This window comes from Callospermophilus lateralis, chromosome 6 (genome assembly GCF_048772815.1).
Source record: "Callospermophilus lateralis isolate mCalLat2 chromosome 6, mCalLat2.hap1, whole genome shotgun sequence".
In the NCBI taxonomy this organism is placed as follows: Eukaryota; Metazoa; Chordata; class Mammalia; order Rodentia; family Sciuridae; genus Callospermophilus; species Callospermophilus lateralis.
This window is the reverse complement of record NC_135310.1, coordinates 132,278,260-132,281,571: the sequence shown is the minus strand read 5'-3', so window position 1 is coordinate 132,281,571 and position 3,312 is coordinate 132,278,260. Positions and strand designations below refer to the sequence as shown.

The 3,312-nt window shown below is 37.6% G+C and overlaps 1 non-coding gene across 1 annotated transcript; it reads right to left on the bottom strand.

The window, feature by feature from the left end:
* Positions 1 to 3,240: 3,240 nt before the first annotated feature.
* Positions 3,241 to 3,312, bottom strand: Trnaa-ugc (transfer RNA alanine (anticodon UGC)). Its single transcript has one exon. It is a non-coding gene; the product is annotated as a tRNA-Ala (tRNA).

Sequence of the window (3,312 nt, the reverse complement as noted above, 5' to 3'; positions counted from 1 at the left end):
AACTGATATAGTTTAAGTGACATGTAAGGAGAATGACAGACAAACATGACATGGTTGATTTTTTTTTTTTTTTTTTTTTTTTTTTTTTTTGTGGTGCTGAGGATTGAACCCAGGGCCTTATAAATGTGGACCAAGCTATTTCCCTAGCCCATGATTAAGTCTTGATTTAAATAAAATAGGGAAAGGAACAATTGAACAGGAACTGAGCATTAGATTAAGGAAGTTTTGTTCATGTGTTGTGATATTAATGTGATAGTATTAAAAATGTTTATGATTATAAGTTAACATTAATTTATGGATGAAATTTATATTAACTTAAATAATATTAACTTAAAGAGTGGGTTCAAGTAGCCACAGGATAAGGCCTGGTCCCATAAGACTGCTTCCCACTTCAGATGTCATTTTCCAGTCTCAAGTTGTGACCGATGCTTCTGGCCAATCAACTATAAATTGTGTGTTCCCATGACCCACTGCTCAGGTTGGATTAATTTGCTAGAGTGGGTCACAGAGCACAGGGAAACACTTTCCTTACATTTATCTATTTATTATATAAAGGATGTTACAAGGGATAGAGATGAATAGTCAGAATAAGAAATGCATAGAGCTAGGGATGGGGAGGGGCACAGAATTTCCATGCCCTCTCCTGCTATTCACCCTCTGCATCTCCACATGTTCAGTAATCCAGAAACCTCTGAACTCTGTCCTTTTGGATTTTTAAGGCTTTATTTTGTAGGCATCATTGATTAAATCATTAGCTATTTATGATCAATTCAACATTCAGACCCTTGCTGAACTCCCCAGAAGCTAGGAAGTGAGCCTGAAATTTCCAAGATTCTAATCATATGGTTGGTTCCCTTGGCAACCAGCCTCCATCCTGAGAAAGATTCTCCTAGCGCCCCATCTACAGAGGTTTCATCAGCTCTACTGGGGATATATATCTTATTTTGCTATTATATTTTATTATTTCACAATATCATAGTGGTAGATCCTTAACATACCATGCATTCATTAGAAACAATGAATAAGATATACACATGGCAAAACACCATGTTTAAAGGCAAAGAAATACATTGATTCATATAAGTGGGCTGGAAGTAGATAAAATTAAAACATATTCACAAAGTAATATGTCACAAGAAAACATATACATAAAATGATGTATTAAACACATTCAAATTATTGCATATGGTGGTAGGAGTCTGAGACAAGAAAGGGAAAGTGGGATTAAAAAAGGAACATATGTATGTAGTTAACTCCAGGCAAATAATGTCAGAATTGGATTGAAATATAGAGCACCCAGTGTTCTCATCAGTAGGGAAAAACCCACACACATCTAGGTTACCAAAGGTGTAGTCTTCTGTGTTGTATTCACTGTTAGAGAAGGAAGTTACTTTTCCTCTACATCTCAATCACATTGTACCTTCAGGGATAGGCAATAGAATGCCTCCAATTCCCTTTAAATATGATGAAAGTTGCAATAAAAATCTTTCAACATGTCCCTGTGCAGATATGTGTAAGAATTTTCTTAGAATTCCCATATTCATAGGAGGATAGTGGCTTGGTGTCACAGATTAGATTCTCTGGAAAGCAGACCTGGAGGTGGACTTGAATGTGCAGGATGTTTATCAAGAAGTAACTTCAGGATCCACATCTATGGAAAGCAGGGAGCAGTCACAAACTGAGAAGAGGAAGATGTCAAGCTAGGGTGCAAGCCTGGCAGCCTCAACAAACACCATGGGGATTTCTGAAGCTAAAACTACCCATCTGAGTCTCTTTGGGGCCTTCTCACTGCTCCTTGAGTCATTTGATGTGGGTTGCCTTGAAAGCTAAGGCAATGCCTGAAGGCCCTGACAGCTGCAGGTTGCTGAGGCAACAAGTCCTTCCTTAATGAGAATCTGAGTGGGCACTTTTTGTTCACTGCAGTTGGTCATGGAAATAACACCATCAGGATGCAATCAGCCAAATCCAGAATATGGAAAATTCTCTTGGACAAACTGAACCTCAAAAAATAAATGGCATGGGAAAAAAGAAAAAGATAGAACTGATATAGTTTTTACATAACTGCATAAGTCCTGAGCTTATGCTCCTGAGCTTTATCCAGCAGTTCAAACCAAAAACAAAGATAAAAAGTCAAATAATGAGGGGCTGGGGATGTGGCTCAAGCAGTAGCGCGCTTGCCTGGCATGCATGCCGCTCGGCTTCGATCCTCAGCACCACATACAAACAAAGATGTTGTGTCCGCCAAATACTAAAAAATAAGTATTAAAATTCTCTCTCACTCTCTCTTTAAAAAAAAAAAAGTCAAATAATGAAATGGGGAAATTATATAAAAAGGAATTTACAAAAGGAGATATAGGGGGCTAACAAAGACGTGAAGTGATGCTCAAAGTCATTAGCAATCATAGAACTATAAAATTAAATAATGATGAAATTTCAAGTTACATACTGAAACAAGCAAAAGTTAGAAATCTGAGTAATGTCACAGCAAAGGAAACAATCAAAAGAATAAAAAGGCAACCTACAGAATGGAAGAAAATAATTGCAAACAAATACTTATATATCACCAAATTCATCTCATCATACATTCCTCTTGGTGAAGACATGCAGTGGAGATGCTAAAAATAGAACAAGGACCACAAACCATGCAAATTATATCTATTACATCTATTATATCTTTCAAAAATGTAATGCAATTTATGTAGCTCCTTTTTCAAGATTATCTCAATAAATCAGGTACTGATTAGAAGAAAAAACGACTCTTTGGATCCCCAAGTAACCTCAGATTCAGTTGAGCCACACTAGCTAACTGTGTGTGTGTGTGTGTGTGTGTGTGTGTGTGTATGCAAGCGCGCGCGTGCTTGCGCCCACATAGGCTTACAATAGGTTGTATGTACTACTGTGAAAAAATGTAGCACATTGGTGAAAAGAGAAGGTATCTTATAGTAAATAGCTCCAGCAGTCCCTAATACAAAACAAAGTCTAACCCTTAGGATGGGAGGAGACCAAGGGACAAGAAATCAGGACAGAGTTCTCTCCAAAGGGTACTTTTTTAGTGAAGAATTCTATCTGTGGTTAGAAACTGCCATTTTCCATTACAACAAAGTAGAGCAGTTTTTGAACATTTATTTAAATGTACCAGTAGGGCATTCATCTAACCTTAAAACCCTTCTATCTTTGGGGGAAGTAAAGAAATTTAACTGGAGAGAACTCTAAAAGTTGTCATTGCTTTAATTTATAAAGTGGAGATGCCGGGGATCGAACCCGGGGCCTCATGCATGCAAAGCATGCGCTCTACCACTGAGCTACATCCCC